At 35.2% G+C, this 19,738-nt stretch overlaps 1 protein-coding gene across 3 annotated transcripts in view; it reads right to left on the reverse strand.

Moving 5' to 3' along the window:
* GRID2 (glutamate ionotropic receptor delta type subunit 2) overlaps positions 1 to 19,738 on the reverse strand; it is a gene marked incomplete at both ends in the record, with an annotated part of 1,503,481 nt that overhangs the window by 274,627 nt on the left and 1,209,116 nt on the right. The window lies entirely within an intron of this gene.

Raw genomic sequence — 19,738 nt, forward strand, 5'->3', positions numbered from 1 at the left:
TAGGTTGAGAAAATAAGTAATTTAGAATGCAAAATCAGGGAGGGTCAGAGCTGGGATTAAAATGTAGGTCTGTCTGCTTCTAAGGTCACAGTGTTTCAAATGAAAGATACTATTATTTCTGTATTTCTCTTGCAATATTTGCTGTTTTTTTTTTGTATATGTGTGTGATTGATTGTGTGTGGTGTGTGTGTGTGTAGTAGACAGAGGGAGGGAGGAAGGGAAGGAGGGATGGAGAGGAATACTGACTTCTGTTTGTAGTCAAATAGGACAATTTTCATATTCCTGGAAGCAGAATATGTTTTCAGCTTTCTTGGTTATGGGATAATGATGGAGGATTTTCAAATCCATCATTGAGTTAGAGATGGCATTTATTTATCTCAGGTTATCCATCTCTAGTTTGGTGGTCAGTTTCCTTAAATTTGGGTTACAGAGCCACTCTATAATTTCTGATTTGGAGAATCTGGTACTACTCCTTGGAATTCATTGAATTTGTGTTTGTGAACAACTTTAATGACTGACATTTAAGAATAAATGTGGCTTTGACATAGTGTTCAAAATCAGATGCTAGCATACTTCCAACTAACTTCTAAGAATGGGAGCAGATGCTTTGAAACACTATGCCATATTTTGAACGAGAAAAAATGCACCAGGTACTCCACAACATGAGCCATGAATCAAATGTAATGTATACTTCTGACCTTTGGTTTGTTTCTAAATGGAGTTAACTAATGATTTCCTGAGGGTCTTTAAAACCAACACTTGCATTGGACAAAGAATTGGGAATATTCTTAAGTTCACTAATCTCCATCATGTGCAAAACTGTGTGGCATAAAATAAATTATGGGTCCTGTTTGTTAGAGGTATATTTATACCAATTTCTAACTATAACTTTCAGCAAAATTTAATTTGCATTTTGTTGAATTTTGTGTTGTTGATATATATCATTTACTCCAAAGAAAATACTGCAGTAATAATTTCTTTTTTGCTCTACCAATTTGTTGTGTAAATGACACACTTAAAAAGTATGATTTGATGAGAATTTTCTGGAATATTCTACAACTACTAAATTAATTCTAGCATTTTTCAAAAGATAACTAGAATGACAATGTAAATGAATAATTGAGGGCAAAAGCAAGAAAAAAGTGAGTTGCATGTAGATAGAATACAACTTAATGCTAGAGGGACAGGGTATTTATTTTTGGGATATATCATAATTATCTTGGTGATATTGTAACAATAAGAATTTTGTTTCAAGAGAAAAAATTACTGCTAATTACTGCTAATTTATTGATTTTCTAGCGATGGACTCAAAGCTGTATTAAAAACACAATATTTTCGATGTATTTTCCACTGTGTGGTTGAAGGTTCTCTAAAATGGTAATACAGAAAGAAGAAATAAAATATATCTATACAGGTTATAACAGTCTCCATTGATTCAACTTCTACAAATGCAAGCTTCAGAACTGTTTTCACCATGTTCTCGATGAGGAAACTTTTAGATTGAAAGAATAAGTAATTTAGAATGCAAAATCAGGGAGAGTCAGAGCTAGGATTAAAATGTAGGTCTGTGTGCTTCTAAGGTCACAGTGTTTCAAATGCAAGAAAGATACTTACTATTATTTCTGTATTTCTCTTGCAATATTTGCTCTATGTTCAAGGTGAAGTAGTCGTACATAGTACCATATGGAATTTGAAGGTCCATGTTATGGTTTACCAGAAACCCTACCAGCATATGATCAACCACTTGCTGCTTGGCAGTTCTGACAATCAGTCTTGATTATAACTGTCAAAGGCTTCAATTTGGCAGAGGTGAGATTTTAGTTTAGGGTGAATGTTTTCTTTTTCTTTCTTTCTTTTTTTTTCCTTTTTGCCTGTATCTAAAAATACAAGCTTGCCCAAAGAGTCACACTATAAAACACAGTTCAATAAATTTATGTTTCCTCTTAGCCTTCCATTAAAACAGAAATCAAATGTTGGGATTCATTCTCTTTCTTCTTTCTTTTCTTTTCTTTTCCTTTCTTTCCTTCTTTCCTTCTTTCTTCTTTCCTTCTTGTACTAGGAATTTAATGCTGAGGGTGCTTTACCACTGATCTATAACGCTAAGTTGTTGAGGATGTTGCTAAGTTGCTGAGGATGACTTTGAACTTGCAATCCTCCTGTCTCCACTTCCCCACTCGCAAGGATTACAGGATGCACCACCATGCCTGGTAAATGTTGGGGTCTTTAATATAAACAGTTTTCTGTTTCACAGCTTCACCTTAAATATTAGTTTTAAAACCTGAATATAGATTTATACTATCACCAGTTTACTTGGTGAAACCGTTTTGTACACAATGAAATTTTAAAGGAATATCTGAATATATTGCCTATATGAAGTTCCTGATGTCAGAAATCAGGCAGCTTATTTTTAACATGCTTCAAGTTTAGAACAGCAGAGCATTTTGTAATTTAGAACAAAGGCATGTTCCCTCTAGTAGTTTCTGATATCAAGTTCAGTGTATAAATTTGCCTTGAGACATGCCTGCAATAAAAATTACAGCTTGTCGGATTCAGTGTCGTTCCATTATAGCACACCAAGACAGCACCAAAGGTGACAAAAATAAAATGACTGAAGCAAAACGAAGTGAACACAAACAGCTTATCATAGAAAGAGAAGGCTGTTTTAGGAGCCCAACATAGAAAAGGAGTGCTTATCATGAGTAGCCATCTTGTTTTTTTTCATGCTAATAAGATTTTAGAGCAAAAGAAATGTGATGGCCTATGTTATGAACCACTGAAAGGAATCTATTAGGTTATTCTACAAGCTGTAATCCTTAAAAGTTGTATCTGAAGGTCAAATGCTGAGTGAATATTATTTAAATAGGGCCAATCACTGCTTTAAAATGCAAATCAATCCTAGAATCATCCATAAGCATCTAGGACATAAATTAATTTACCATGGTGAATATTAACATTTCTTCCTAACAATAGGCAATGTCTTCCCAGGTTGCAGAAGGAATGAGGGAATCTAGAACATTTCAAAATAGAGCTGTGAATACACTCGAAATACACTCCATTTTTCTCCCTATAACCCACACACCACTCAATGAATGCTCACTCTGTGAATCTATTAAACCTGAGCCCCCCACACCCCAGACACATTACCTGTGTCACACGTTCACACAGAGTGAAAATTGAAAGTATGTGACTGTAAGTGGTAAATGATAAAAGAAAGGAAATGTTTGCCACACTAACCAGCCTTGTTTTTTTAACGAGCTAAGATTCTTTTATTTCCCATTCTGTTCTCCTATCAAACTGATATCAACCCATGGGCACAAAACAATGCTGATAGAGAATAGGTAAGCATCATGTAGCTATTTATATGAATATTACAAGGAACTGGCAATTTAGGGAAATTCTGTGGAAATAAATTTTAGGAATTTAAGTGGACCTACACTGATTTTAAACTCTTTACATGAGAATAAACATTTAAACCCTTTCAAGAACTTAAAACTAATTTTGATATATGTGATGGTCTTAAATATAACTTACAGCAACAGCTTTTATATTGGGTAGGGGAGATTTCATGTCGAGCAGATCTGTTATTTGTGATCTATGCTTTGTTAGGTACTCCTATAACCTTATTTTTTTCTTCTATAAAGTGAAGAGAATAATTCCTCCTCAGAATCATGAGAGAACCTGTCATAACAGCCTCTGACCAAAGTCCCAATTGTGTTTATGATGATGGTGATTTTCTCTCTATAAGGCCACATTTAATGATTTCTAATGAATATCTCTTTGTGGAGAAGGCAGGGTGGCCCTTTGTAACATTGTTGAAGAGGAGATTCAAGCATTGGGCTAGAATTGAACAATGTCTGGTTTCCCTTCCAAATACAATGTTGAATGAATCTATGATACTTAATGGTCATAAATTTCTTAATAGTGGATTATTTAGGCAGATTATGACTTTTATTAACAAAATTATGTTACAATGAATGGGTCACTAAAAATGTTTATATTTCTAAAACTATCAGATAGTTAAAAAAAAATCCAAAGACTATTCCCTGTGCAGTGAACTTTCATTCATATTTTTACCTATTTTCCTTTAACAAGAGAGTCAATGTTATCCACATAAAAAATTTTCGAAGAGCTTCCACAAGCCTCTCTGTCCCATCTCACCATCATCTTCTTTTAAAAAAATTAAATTGAGCTTGGTTGTGGGAATGCTCACCAACAAATGACATGTCTGATCTGCCAGCTCCATCCCAGGAAGGGTAAGTCTAATCCAATTTTTAATGGAACAGAACAAGTCAACACAAGTTATTACATCAGAAGAGATTTTTCTTTGGGTCAGGGAGAGAAATGAAATGTGGCTGATAGGATTAGCACTTGATACTTCAGGCAAAGGGCTGACAGTGGAAAACAGACTAGAAGGAATATAGAACAAGCCTCCTCCCACTCAGTTCAGGCCTCTCAGCCCGCCCCTCCTCTCCCCAGTTTCCTCCTCTGGATACCGATTGATTTCAGCATCCACCAAAGCTCAGACACTGCTGCAGGCCCAGGGCTCAACCAAGGGCCCCAGGGCTTTGTAGCAACCACATAAAGAGCCAGCCTAGTGCCCAGTGCCCACTGCTGTCCATTGGCTCTAGCAGGTGACAGCTGCTAGGCAAAGAGGGCAGAAACATGTTTTCTAGCATAAAAAGTGATTCAAAATTTAAAACTTAAAAGAACAACTAACATGCCATCAGAATGAGAATGTGCTCTTCACACTCAAAAAGCAACTGAAAGTGTTGGAAAACAAGATTGGGTGGTTAGATAAGGGAGGCTTGTGTCTGAGAGGTACTGTCCACAGCCCTAAATAACCTCTCAGTTTCTAAGAGTAGAAGTTTGAAGACATAAAACTTTAATTTGTGTTTCAATCTTTGAGCAAATTGTTTCTCCAAAGTTCAATTGCTTTCGCCTATTAAACAGAGTGAAATAATAATTTTATGCTGAGGTATTTGGAAGTTTGAATTAGATACCGTATGTAAGACATTTTCCTTAGTGATTAGCACTCTAAGTGCTCTATTAGTAGTAATTACAATTACTAATTTTATTATTACTATTATTAGTTTTACTTGTTCGCTGCTATTCCCTTGGTTTCTAGAAATGCCATTTCCTAATTTTCCTATCAATTAGATTCATTCTCCACTAATCATTATTCTTTACCTGTGGTCTTTCATTCTAACTTCTCTTTTCATATAATCTGTCATCAAATTCTGTACTTTTTACTTTTCCAGTCTTGAAATCTGTGGCCATTGTCTTTTAAAAGGTTTTTTTTTTTTTTTTTTTTTTTTTTTTTTTTTTTTTTGCCAATACCCTTGGCATTTTTACTTACTCATTTCTAAGTCTTCCCTGTCTCTACATTAACCCACTGCTAACCCATCCTCCATACCACAGCTTAAGTGTTCTTCATATGAACATTACACATGCTCATCAGGAAATGTGTAATTTAGGGTGGATCTAACCATACTACTGCCTTGTTTAAATATGTCTTATCCCAGAGCCCTTAGAAAATGCTTCCATCTCTTTAGCTTTCAAGATTCTTCAAAAGTTTCTCTTAAATCTTTTAATTTCCATTATTAAAAATAACCGTTTCCCCTATTTACAGTCACAATTAGGCCAAACATACCATTTCTTCATTTTTTTAATTTATCACATCTTCACACTTTGGTAGATGTTTTCTCCACAAAAGATGCTTCCTTGTCTACCTGATGAATCCCTCCCCTTTAAGAACAAACTCCACTGTCTCTTCAGTGAGTGGTTTTCTAACATTCAGCATATGTTCACATTTTAGCATTGTGTTATGAAACTTTACTTCTTTACACACCTTGTTACTGATTCTTCTTAGTTTTTAAAATTCATTGTTGAAACATAGAACCGAGCACTGGGTCTGGAAAATAGTCAGCAATCAATGAAGCTCATTTGTTTTGGCTAGTCTTTACTAGAAAAATACTCTTGGAAAAATCAGATTCCCATTTAACAAGCACTGAATAAAAATGGAGTTTTAATTATATATTATCAGTCATTCAGTGGGTAATTTATCATGGCCAGAAATATTTTGGGGTGGGGAAAAATATATATATATATATATATTTTTCCTCCCCAAGAGATCTATGGGAATCTCCCTTGCGACAAAATCAGCTGTGAAAGCTTTATCAGTGAATTGCTTGCCAAAGCATTTTGCCATGTATGTAAAATAAATAAATTCAGCAGCAAATCAAATAAAAAAGAAAATCAATCAAACAGGACTGAAAAAGGTATTTGGAAGAGCTTATGGACCATGATTTTGGCAGACATCAGACCTGGAACAAAGTGGACTATCTATTCCTAAAGGCTAACAGTGCAGACAGAGAAAAGTGGGTTGTTCACTGAATGATTTTTGACTGAAATGTCAGAAGCAAGATGAAACAGAATTGCTCAACTAACTCTGTCAACTGAAATAACTAACATAAATAAAAGAATATGATTTTAATAGTTAAAGAAGATACAAATACCAAGAACAAGGAGAGAATAGCCACCTTTGGTAGTATTATTAGTATTACAGAAAATTAATTTGGGGGAATTAAAAAAAATTGTTTTTAGTATTTATTTTTTAGTTTTAGGTGGACACAATATCTTTTATTTTACATTTATGTGATGCTGAGGGTTGAACCCATTGCCTCAAGCATGCTAGGCGAGCACTCTACCACTGAGCCACAACCCCAACCCCTAGGGATTTTTTTTTCTAATAGGATATCTATATAATGAGGAGTAAGACAATGTGTGTGCTCTACTTAGAGAAGAATGAAATAGTCTGTCTACCCTCCTACTGTGGCATAGCCAATGCCAGCTGTTCTTTGAGAAACCACATTCCTCATTTTAGTAGCTCCCTTTCCTCAGGAAAGTTTTTCCAATCTCCTCAGATATAAGTTAATAATGAAAATCTGATGAAATGCAAAGGTACCAAGAGCATATGTTGAGGTAAACAGAACTCCTTGCTGTAAGTAGGGAAGTTTAGCTTGTAGATGGTGTGGTTCATATGAAGAGCTCAGGGAGCCATCTTTTGTGTCCAAGAGTGTTGCTTTAGAGAGGAAACAGGCTCAGGAAAGAGATGAACATTCCTTTATCCCCATAATACAAGGTTTCTTAGTTTAAAAAGATTAAGGTCCAAGTGACTTTAGAGGAAGAAATAGGGCTTCTTCTCATAGATCAGATTGTATGGCTTTAAAGTATACATGATGGGGAAGGTAATCAGGGGAGCCCAGCACATGTCTCTCTAAGGAGACCATGTTCCAGGGCTGAAGTACTGTGTCTTCATTCCTCTCCCTGGTGCTGGAACTGCTCTCTTCTCAGGGCAACAGAAAGTCCTTAGAAGAACAAGCTCAAGTCTGAAGTTGGAATGACACCAGAAAGGGCAGAGGGTGGAGACTTCTTTTCTTGGGGAAGCAGGGAGAATTTCCCAAGCAAGACCTTCTGTGTAGACAGAGCGCTTTATAGGAGGTGTCATATGAAGAGCAAAGACTGGAGATGTATGGAGGGTCAGCAGATGAGAGGCTCCAGGAGGAACCCTGGAATATGGACCAAGTGGTACAGGCATTCCCTTCACTCTGATTTGTTCCCCTCCCTATCCTCAGTCAGAATCCTTCATCTGTCCCTAAGCCCTCCCTACGTGGAACAACAGAGTACCTCAGATAAAGATAACTTCTTGGGTTCTGAACGTCTCTGTATTATTTTATTATTAACACATATTAATTGTACAAATAAATGGGTTTCATTGTGACATTTCCATACATGCATGTATTGTGCATTGATCTTGTCCATACTCCCTTCTATTCTTACCCTTCCCTTTTCCTTTCTCCCTTCCCATATAGTCTTGCTTCAACTTTCAGGACTTTTTTTCTTTGGTCTGGCTAATTTCTCTTAAAATAATGCCCTACAATTCCATCAATTTTGCTGCAAATAACAGGATTTCATTCTTCTTAATGGCTGCACAATACTCCATGTGTGTATGTACCTTATTTTCCTTATCCATTAATCTATTGATGGGCACCTTGGACTATTGTGAATAGTGCTACAATAAACATGGGTATTGTTTTAGTTAGCTTTTTCATCACTACCACTTAAAGACCAATTATAGAGGAGGAAGAGTTTATTTTAGGGCTCACAGTTTCAGAGGTCTCAGTCCATAGACAGCAGGTTCGGTTCCTCAGGTCTCAAAATAAGGTAGCACATCATGGTGCAAGAGTGTGGTGGAAGGAAGCAGCTCACATGATGATCAGAAAACAGAGAGAGCAAATCCACTCATCAGATACAAATGTGTACCCCAAAGCCATGCCCTCAATGCCCCACCTTCTCCAGCTACACCCCACCTTGACTTCAGTCACTACTCAGTTAATCCCATCAAGTGATCGATTCACTGATTGGGTTAAGGCTCTTGTAACCCAATCATTTCTTCTCTGAACTGTCTTACATTGTCTCACATGTGAGCTTTTGGGGGACACCTCATATCCAAACCATAACAGGCACACAGGTTATTTCTTTTATATATTGACTTCATTTCAAATATATATCTAGGAGTGTAAGAGCTGGATCATATGGTATTTCAAATTCTATTGGTATAGTGGCTGTACTACTTTATATTCCCAACAAATATATATAAAGATTCTTTTTTCTTCACAGCCTCACCATTATTATTATTATTATTATTATTATTATTATTATTATTATTATTTATCATTCTGACTGGGGTTAAATGGACTTTTAACATAGTTTTTTTTTTTTTTAACCAGGGATTGAACTCATGGGTGCTCGATCACTAAGCCACATCCCCAGACCTATTTTGTATTTTATTTATAGGGAGAGTCTCACTGAATTGCTTAGTGCCTTGCTTTTGCTGAGGCTGTCTTTGAACTTGCTATCCTCCTGCTTCAGCCTCCTGAGCTGCTGGGATTACAGGCGTATGCCACCGTGCCGGGCCCAGAATCTTAATATAGTTTTCATTTGCTTTTTTTCTGATGGCTAAAGGTGTTTACCATTTTTTTTCATATGTTTATTGGCATTCATATTTCTTTTTTTTAAAGTGTTTGTTTAGATCATTTGCCCATCTTGATTGGATTACTTGTTTTCTTGTTTTTATATTGTTAATTTGAGTTACATATATTATGGATGTTAATCCTCAGGCAGATGTATAACTGGCAAAGATTTTCTTCCATTAGGGTTTTCTCCTTACTTGTTGATTATTTCCTTTTCTCTGTAGAAGATTTTTAATTTGATGTACTCCCATTTATCAATTTTTGCTTTTGTATCTGAGATATAGGAGTCCTACTCAAGAAATCATTGCCTGTACCAATATTTTGCTTCCTCTATGTTTTACTCTAGTAGTTCAAAGTTTCAGGTCTTGTATTAAGGTCCTTGATTCATTTTGAGTCGATTTTTGTACAAAGTGAGAGAGCCATATCAAATTCTAATCTGGATGTTTTCCTAGCACCATTTGTTAAAGAGGCTGTCTATTCTCTAGTATTATGTTTTTGGCACCTTCATTGTGAATCAGTTGCCTGGAGATGCATAGATTAATATCTAGGTTCTCCATTGTGTTTCTCAGGTCTCTACGTCTGTTTCTATGCCAATACCATGTTATTTTGATTACTCTGGCGCTGACGAATGTTTTGAAATCAGTGAAATTGTGAAGCCTCTAGCACTGCTCTTTTTACTCAGGATTTCTTTGGCTATTCAGGGTTTTTGTGCTTCCAGAAGAATTTTAGGATTTTTTTTTTTTTGTAGTTCTGTAAAGAATGTCTTTGGTATTTTGATGGAAATCACATTGAATCCATACATCACTTTGGTAGTGGTGCCATATTAACAATATTAATTCTCCCAGCCCATGAACGTAGGAAGTCTTTTTACCTTTTAGCATCTTCTTCAGTTTTTTTCTTTAGCGTTTTTAAATTGTAACTGTAGAGGACTTTTACCTCACTAATTTGATTTATTCTAAGTTCTTTTTTTGTTGTCGTCCATGTTTTCTTTTGTTTTGTCTTAGGCTATTGTGAATGGAACTGCTTCCCTGACTTCTTTCTCAGCCAATTCTTTATTAGTGTATAGACAGCAACTGATTTTTGTATATTGATTTTTTTTATCCTGTTACTTTACTAAATTTGTTTATGAGTTCTAAGAGTCTTTTGCTGAAGTCTTTAGTATTTTCTTTGAATTTTGTCATCAGCAAATAGGGATAATTTGATCTTCTCCTTTACTATTTGTACCTCCTCCCTTACCCGGCTTTACCCCCAGCTCTTGCCTAATTGCTCTGGCTAGAATTTCTATACTATACAGATTAAGAGTGGTAAGAATGGGTACCCTTGCCTGGTTCCTGACCTTAGAGAAAATGTTTTCAGTTTTTCCTTATCGAGCATGATTTTGACTATGGGTTTATAATATATAGCCTTTCTTATATAGAAGTATGAAGCTTATGTACCTAATTCATTTATGACTTTTATCATGAAAGGGTGTTGAGTTTTATCAAAGAATTTTCCTGCAACTATTAAGATAATCAAGTGATTTTTAGTGATTTTATTTATGTGCTATCTTACATTTTTTGTTGTGCATATCTTAAAATTTATCATTGCATTCCTGGAATGAAACCAACTTGATCATAGTGTATGATCATTTAATGCCCTATTGAATTTGACTTGCAAGTATTTTATTGAGGATTTTTGCATCTATGTTCATTATGGATATTGGTCTATAATTTTGTTTATTTGTTGTGTCACTGTCAAATTTGGTAACAGGGTAATATTGGCTTCATGAATAAGTTTAGAAGGGTTCTTCCCTTTCTATTTTATGGAATAGCTTTAGGAACATTGATATTAGTTCTTTAAAAATCTGGGAAAATTTATCAGTGAACTCATCTGGTCCTTGGTTTCTCTTCGATGGAAATCTTATTACTCTTTCAATCTCATTTCTTGTTTTTGAAATCATCTTGGTTCTGTTTGAATAAGTCACAGATGTTCATAAATTTGTTCATATTTTCTAGATTTTTCCAACTTATTGGCATGAAGTTTTTCAGAATATTCACTAATGATATTCTAAATTTAAATAGTATTCATTGCAATTACTTGTTTTTCATCTCTAATTTGTTTTTATTTTTCTCCCTCTCTTTAGGTTAGCAAAGGGTCAGTTTTTTTATCTTTAAAAAAAAACAACAACTCTATTTCTTGGATCCTTTGTATTGTTCTTTTAGTCTCTATTTTTCCTGTGATCTTTGTTATTTCTTTCCTTCTACTGATTTGAGGCTTGGTTTATTGTTGGTTTTCTATGACATTAAAATGCATCATCAGGTTATTTATTTTTAGATCTGTCTTTTGGTCTCATTGCTATAAACTTACCTTTTAGTTCTACTTTTGTTGTATACCACAAGTTCTAGTATATGCTCTACTTCTATTATCATTTGACATTTTGATTCATAGGAGTATTTAAATTTCTTTCCTGATTTCTTTAATAAACACTGTTCATTCAAAAGTGTTTTAGAATCTGCATGGGTTTGTATAATAATTTTTTTTCATTTATTTCTAGTTTCATCCCATTGTGATCTGAAAAGATGCAAGAAATTATTTAAATTCTTAAAAATTTGTTAAGACTTACTTTATGGCCTAATATGTGGTTCATTTGGAAAATGTTTCATATGCTGATGGAAAGAATGTATATTCTGTAGCCATCAGATGGAATATTCTGTAGATATTTATTAAATCTATTTGATTTATAGTGTTCTTTAACTATAATTTTGATTTTTTTCCCTATATGATGTTATCTATTGGTGAAAGTAGGGTATTGAAGTCTCATTATTAGTGTACCAGAGTCTATTTTTCCCTTTATGTCTAGTAATGCTTGTTGTATAAAATTTGGTATTCTAATATTTGGTATGTATATATTTATAATCATTATGTGTTCTTGATGAATTGTTCTCTTGATCTTAGTCTCTTCTGATTCTCTTAAATTCTGTTTTGTCACTTATAAATATAGCTACTCATAATTGCTTTTGGATCCCATTAGTTAGAATTTCTTTTTCCATTTTCTTTCACTTTCAATATGTGTACATCTTTGCAGGTGAGGTGAGTTTCTGGCAGGCAACACGTTGGGTCTTGTTTTCTAATCCAATCAGTCTGTGTCTTCTAATAGGTGAAGTAAGACCATTAAATTCTGTCTTGTTATTGAAAGGTATAGAACTGTTCCTTTTGTTTTGTTGATTTTCTTTTCTTTTTTTTTTTTAATATTCCATGCTATTTTCTTCTACTTTTATATCTCAGGCATTGATGGTTTACTAAACTGATGTTTGACCTCTTATTTATCATTTGGATCTTACTCTTCTAGTTAGAATTTTTATTTTCCATGCTCTCATGATTGATTGTGTCTTTCTTCCTCTTCTGGGTGTAGAATTCCTTTAAATATTTTCTGTAATACTGGATTAGTGGTTATGAATTCCTTTAGCTTATGCTTATCTTGGAATGTCTTATTCTTCAGTTTTAAAGGAGAACCTTGACAGGTATAGTAATAATGTTGGTTGGAGGCTATTTTCTTTCAGGATTTGAATACATTGTTTTAAGTTTCTCTGGACTTCAGAGATTTTGCTGAGAAACCTGCTATTATTCTAATGGATCTACCTTTTAACGTGACTTGGTACTTCTCTCTTGAAGCTTTAATATTCTTTTCTTTGTTTTTTACTTGGCAGTTTAACTATAATATATTACAAAGGGGTACTTTTCTGGTCTTGTCCTATTGGCTTTCTAAATTTCTCCTTTTCCTGGATTCCTCTGTCTTTTCCAATATTCAGGAAATTTTCTGCTGTTATTTGACTGATCAGATTGTCTGTGCCCTCTACATAGCTCTTTTACCTCTGGCATGTTGATTATGCAAATGTTTGATATTTTAATTTTAATGGTGTCCCAGAGACCTTGTATATTCTCTTCATCTTATTTTTCTTTCTGAACTGTTTTAGAATGCTCACTTGATTATTATTTTTAAGGACTGCTTAAACAGCCATAGATTTTTGAATGTGGTTGATCTGGAAAAAGTATGTGTCAATATTCATGAGGAGGACACCTTTCCTCTGTGGAAAACTGTCACTTTGTGGTGGATTACTAGGTAAAGGGATTATAGTCCTCCAAAATAGCGGAAGTCCTTCCTAACAGATTTAGGAATACCCCTTGCACTCTCTCTCTAACAGAGTAATCAGAGGCATTCCTATCCTCCATGTGGTAGAGATAGGATGGTTACAGGTAAAACTGAAAGTTCACGTAAAACAGATACAGTTTAGAAAAATGGATGTCAGACACTACTTAAGAGTATATTCTCCAGCAATTAGAAATATTTGTATTTCCATACAAATTTAAAAGTTGGTTCAAACTTATGGATAGAATAGGTCCTTATTAAGAAATACTCTGTTCTTATTGCTATTAAGCATAATTAACAAAAATGACTATTAAATTCAAAATGACAGTGAAGATTTATAATTTATGATATGGTCAATTAGTTAAATAAATCCTACATATTACTATTTAATGATAAATAAACTATTACATATATATGTATGTCAAATACATATATGTACAACAATACACACATGTACATCATGAAAGGATGCTTTACACATTATATTTAAATAATATGTGATCAATAACAAAATTTACATATTATTGTATAAATATCAACTAAGCAAGCAAAACTTCACTACAAAAGGCTCCTGTGATCTGTGAATTCAATTATCTTGCAGTTTTACCATGCATGGCAAAATATATGAGCAGTTTATTTCTTATATACTGTGAAAAAGACACAATACTTATTTATTCTAGCAAAGAAGGAACAAATGTGAATTTATTCTAACTTTTCATATCCATCATTTCAATATGTCAGTGTTGGTTGTCAGCTGATTGTAAACTTTCTGTTGCAATATCTTGAAATAATTCAGTAAACTTCAACAGTAGAATAGTGGATTTTTATATTTCTACCTCCTTGAAAAAAATGAAGGACTTCACTAACTCCCATGAATTCCACTGGGGATGATCAAATTTCTAAACAGTGTTAAAAAAGAATCCTAACATAATCATAACATCAGAGAGCTATGAAAGAATCACTCAAGGTAGCACATAAGTCGATTAGATACCATAAGGCATATAAGCCAGTCCACAAAACTGACTTTATTATTTTTTTTCCTAAGGTATCTTAGTGACTTAGAAAATTTAATACTAGGAATTCCTTACTCAAGCCTATTTCAAAACCCCCCATATCAAAGAAGCATCTCATTTTGTTTTCAGTAAAAGTGAGCAATAGCTGCTTATTACTTCTAATATATTTCTTGATGTAGTAAAATACTTATTGAGTTAAACATTAAATTATTTTGCTTATGATAATGGTATCTATTACTCAGTTTTTCATAGATATTAGCTATTTTTTTCCTCTCCTGCTTTAAGGTTTGCATAATTTGTGAGCATTATAAATAGGTCATGATGTGCTGTGAAAACTGGAAATCCATATGCAACAAAATGAAATTAAACCCCTTTGCTCACCATGCACAAAAGTTAACTCAAAATGGATCAAGGACCTAGGATTTAAACCAGAGACTCTGCATCTATTAGAAGAAAAAGTAGGCCCTAATCTTCATCACGTAGGGCTAGGCCCCAACTTCCTTAGTAAGATGCCTATAGCACAAGAATTAAAACAAAGAATCAACAAATGGGATGGATTCAAACTAAAAAGGTTTTTCTCAACAAAATAAATAATCTGTGAGATTAACAGGGAACAAATTTTTACCCCTCACACATCAGATAGAGCTCTAATCTCTAGGGTATATAAAGAGCTCAACAAGAGAAGCACCAAAAACAAACAAACAAAAAAACCCCCAAACCCCAAATATTCCAATCAATAAATGGGCCAAGGACCTGAACAGACACTTCTCAGAAGAGGATATCAATCAATCAACAAATATATGAAAAAATGCTCATTATCTTTAGCAATCAGAGAAATGCAAATCACAACTACTCTAAAATACCATCTCACTCCAGTCAGAATGGCAGCTATTATGAAGACAAACAACAACAACAAGTGTTGGCGAGGATGCGGGGTGGGGGGGAAAGGGGGCGCGGGGGAAAGTTACATTCATACATTGCTCCGGGGACTCCAAATTAGTGCAGCCAATTTGGAAAGCAGAATGGAGATTCCTTGGAAAGCTGGGAATGGAACCACCATTTGACCCAGCTATTCCTCTTCTCGGAGTATACCCAAAAGACCTGAAAACAGCATACTACAGGGACACAGCCACATCAATGTTTATAGCAGCACAATTCACAATAGCTAAACTGTGAAGCTAACCTAAATGTCCTTCAGTGGATGAATGGATGGCATTAGAGAAGATTATGCTAAGTTAGCCAATCCCAAAAAAACAAATGCCAAATGTTTTCTCTGATATAAGGGGGATGATTCAAAGTGGGGTAGGGAGGGAGAGCATGGGAGGAAGATTACCTCTAGATAGGGAATAGGGGTGGGAGGGAAAAGGAGGGGGAAGGGGAATAGCAAGGTTGGTGGAAGGTGGTGGTCTTCATTATACAAAATATATGTATGAAGATGTGAATTTGGTGTCAACATACCTTATATACAAACAGAGATATGATAAATTGTGGTTTACAGGTATTGCAGTATTAAGAATTGTAATGTAAAAAAGAGAGAGCTCATGTATAATGGCATAATTTGCTGTAAACATACTTTATATACAGAGTTATAAAAAATTGTGCTGGGAATGGATAATTATGAATGTTATGCATTCCACTATTGTCATGTATGTAATAAATAAATAAATTTAAAAAACAAACAGTGGTAAAATATAAAAAATAAATAGGCCATGGTGGTATTTAAAAGGTTTGAACAACTTTTATACTATTAGGTCATTTTCTTAATGAATAGCAATGTTACAATTCATTATAATTGTCACATGGTTCATTCTGAAACTACCTTCAGAATGAACACACTGAACACACTTTCTCTCTCTCTCTCTCTCTCTCTCTCTCTCTCTCTCTCTCACACACACACACACACACACACACACTCTGAGTCACATATTTGTCCATATTAAACTTCATTGTACTTCTAATCACCTTGCTTAATTTGTCAAGGTCCTTATAAAATCTTACAGTGTGGTTCTAGTCAATAATCACTCCTACTCAATATAGAGTAATCTGCATATTTAATAAGCTTACTCCTTATTCCATACTTCAAATCAACCCTGGAAATGTTAATTAGAATCAAGGCCAATGCTGACTTAAGGAAAAGCCTTTATTCAATATACCCTTCAAGTCTGACATTGAACCATTGATCACTGCTTTGCACATGGCCCACTAACAAGCTATGGTACAACAATACATACTAATACTACATGAAACAATGATCCAAATAAAATACAGTGTAGATTCAAATGAAAGAAATCAATAGCAATTTGTATTTTTTCCCCTATATGGTCTTTTGAAGAGCTCTAAACACTAATCACATTATCAAACTTTTCACAGTGGAATGAAAAAAAAAATAAAAGACTAGAGGAAAGAAACTACCAGGATTAACAGTAAGCAAATTTACTACTGTATTTAAATAGCCAATGAACTATTCCTGTCAAAGGAAGGCAGAAAGTCTTGGTGTTAGTGAATGTGCTAATGAATCTCACTAAAAACAGAAATCCTGGCTCATTAGAATACAGAGCAGGAGACCAAATTTTTATTGATCACTTAAAAATTCTCAAATTCAAAAGATCTGATTCCTCTTTCTAGCACAGAAGGTCTGTGAATTTCCTTAAACCATTCATTCATTTATTTTTTTCAAGAATGATTCAGAGAAAATATCCTCTATGCCCAATTAGGCAATATTTGGTTTCTGAGGAATTTTAACTAAAATTGATAATAAATGTGCATCCTGATGCAGAGATGAGGTCTTATTAAAAGCCACTATTAGATCGTAAATGCTCAAATTGTTCTGCAAATGTGCTCCCCACACCCAGTTCAATAGCAGATCTTGAGAAATCAGCATTATTTCTCCCAGAAAACTCCATCTGGGAAAAGAGCCGAGCCAGCCAGCTGCAGACTCCATTCCTCACCTTCCCCGTCACTTGCCATTATCTGGGCCATTTGGGTATTTTCCAAGCTCATCCTTAATATCAGGCCTTGAGAATGGGGCCTCTCATAGAGATGTCTGTGTGTGTAGGAGTGGAGGAGGAAGCCATTAAAAATAAATTGAGTATCTTTAGATGACAGAAGCTGTGGAGGCGCTAAGAGGTTCTGAGGACTAATGGGGTCAAACAGGTACTTAGTGGAGGGTGGAGGTCAGCAGGCCAAGGCCGCTAGCATGATGGAGAGGCTAGAGGAAGAAAGGCAAAACTGGAAAAACAGACATAAAGGAAGACAGGAGGGTGACAAAGTAGGAGTTTCTGCCTGCCAATCAAGGATTTCTTTTATAAGGTATCTCTGCGAATCTGTTTTCTCACGTATCTCAAATCTTTAATAAAATACCTCATTGTGTCCTGTTCAATATAGTTGAAGGGACACTGAAAATAACTTCATTCAAACTATGGAACCAATGTTTATGTAGTGAGAGAGGAAATGAATCACTTTTTTTTTTTTTTAAAGTGCAAAGAGGCTTTAAAACTTGCCTGCTTTTTAGTAGCAGAAAGGAGACCTGGAGGCTTGAACCTAAGTCTTCAGTATCCCTTAGTAGTGATCTGCCAAAAGCCCCAGACTGCCAACTTCACTCTTGCTGATTTCTATCACTGCTCTTCCCACATTAATTTTGCAAAAGCATAATCCATACTCAAAACTACCTCCTCTACGGCGATTAAACAGAGTCCTCCCAACTAGGGAGTTTTTACCATATGCATGAACTTATGGTAGATAGAATTTATTTATTCAGCAGCCTTCAGGTAAGGAAGGAAAATAACAAGAAATAGAAGGTGGGAATTTTATTCTCGAGTACTTAATAGGTTTCTAGGCTTAGAGGAATTAGAGAGAGAGAAGGATTTATTTGTTTAGAAGGATTCAGTTTATCTAGAAGAAGGAGATCACCTTAGGGGTTGTGGAAGCTTATTAGGTTGGCAAAGTTTTTGTCTTGGTGAGCTCTGTGTAAACAAATTCTATGCCCATGCTAACATAGCCCTGTTCCTGGGAACCACAAATAAAGTGGGAGACAACTTTTAATTAAATGCTCACTGAAGGGTGGCTTTGAAAGACCGACCAACAAGTCTTAGAGTTTTTGCTTTTCTTTTTTTTTTTTTAAGATAGGATTCTGTCTATGACATCTAGATGGCTATATGCTCATAAAACATCCATCATTGCTGTTCTTAAGTGCAAGGGTAAGTAAGCCATTGCAACACTGAACAATACACAGCAAGGAGATGAATGTCATCCTCGGTCTGTAGTGCCTGTGTGTTCTGGAGCTGAGCCTATACAATTCTGTACTAAAATGAAACATAAAAGCAGCATGAATCAGGCCCAGCTCACTTTCTAATAAAGTGTGCAATTCCCTGCTGAGAGCAATGTAACAGGATGCTCCTGGAGGACTGAAGAGCGAGTGGGTGAGACACTATGGAAACCTAGAGAGTACCATTTTGGGATTTCTCTCTTTTGTGAAATAAGAGCACAAAGAAATGGATTTCACATTTCCTTCTGTCCCCCAACCCCCACACTGGGGATTGAACCCAGGCATGCTTAACCACTGAGTGACAACCCCAGCCTTTCTATATTTTGTTTAGATACAGGGTCTTGCTAATTTGCTTAGGAACTTGCTAAGTTGCTGAGGCTGGCTTGAACTCAAAATCCTTCTGCCTTATCTTCCCAAGCTGCTGGGATTACATATGTACCACCATGTCTGCCTCCTTCTGATTTTTATGAGTTATACAATTCATATAGTTCCATAGTTTCAGGTCAGATTCAAGAAATCTCTTCCTTATTCAATCACTGAATGGATATTACACGTAACAAATTATGTACCCTATATATAGTAAGGTACTACATAAGACCCTGGGTTGGCACAAAGATGCTTAAAAGCAGCTCTCAAGAACATGCATTTTAACTGGGAAGGTAAAACAAGTAATATGCCAATACATGGCCAGATGTAATTCAGAGTGTAAACCAGGTAGATGCAAAGTGGCTCAAAATAGAAGGACTAATTATGAATAGAGGGGAGGCCACATGGAGGCAGTAGCATTATGATAGGGGAAATAAAGTTGAGTTAGAAGAGAATGCTTGCCTGGCAAACAGATATCCTGACCCAGGCTGATTGCCAGCCACCATCAGGAGCAGCCTGTTCTGGAGCCTAGTCAGTCAAGCACTAAGGTGAGATCGCAGAGTGAATCATTGCTAAGATTCATTATTTATGCTTAAATTCAAATAAAGCTTGGCTGATAACAAAAGCTTTTTTCCCATTTGAAGGGACTGGAGGACTGAGTGACGGGGCCAAAATACAACACATCGTAAGATACGCCATGAGGTTGGAAGTGGCAGCTGTGTCAGAAACAACAGAAGCATCAGAAAGAAACATTGAGGCTTAGGTGAATGAGGTAAAAGAAAGAATTTAACGGTGCCATTGTAGACAAGATGAGAAGAGTAGTTAATAATACTACCAAAAATGGTGGGGTGATAGAATTCCAGTGTATGCGTAGACCACATTGGGAATACATCCTAAAAAAATATAGGTTTTTCTTTTGGGGATGATGAAAACATTT

The sequence above is a fragment of the Spermophilus citellus genome (genome assembly GCF_964194105.1).
Source record: "Spermophilus citellus genome assembly, chromosome: 8".
NCBI classification, from domain to species: Eukaryota; Metazoa; Chordata; class Mammalia; order Rodentia; family Sciuridae; genus Spermophilus; species Spermophilus citellus.